Source organism: Antedon mediterranea, chromosome 6 (assembly GCF_964355755.1).
Source record: "Antedon mediterranea chromosome 6, ecAntMedi1.1, whole genome shotgun sequence".
NCBI lineage: Eukaryota > Metazoa > Echinodermata > Crinoidea > Comatulida > Antedonidae > Antedon > Antedon mediterranea.
This window is the reverse complement of record NC_092675.1, coordinates 17,206,159-17,206,605: the sequence shown is the minus strand read 5'-3', so window position 1 is coordinate 17,206,605 and position 447 is coordinate 17,206,159.

Below are 447 nucleotides of genomic sequence, written 5' to 3'. Positions count from 1 at the left end.
TACTGGTATTTTTGTTCAAATTATAGTGTTCATCACGATATCGCGTGGTGATTAGGCCTACTTGAGATATAGCTTACGTCCTTGCGTTGCGTCGTGTTAAAAGTTAGGACATATTTATTTGATTCAAATACTGTACATATACAAAAACAAAATAACGTTGAGGGCCCTTTATAATTCATGTTAATAATTATTACAGTATAATAACCATTCCATAAAATTGATTGTATAGAGAGCCCTATAGTAGGCCTAAGTTACTAAACGGTAAGGCTACGGGAATGTCAATCACAGCTAGAGTACCTCCAATCCTAACAATCAAACCATTTTGCTTGGAATTTCAGACTCAAAGTAGGACTAAACATACATTGTCAACTGCCTAAACGAACATTTTAGGACGGTATCATAGCGTCATGGCACATGATGAAGTTGCTTTTCTTGGTTCCTCCAGCC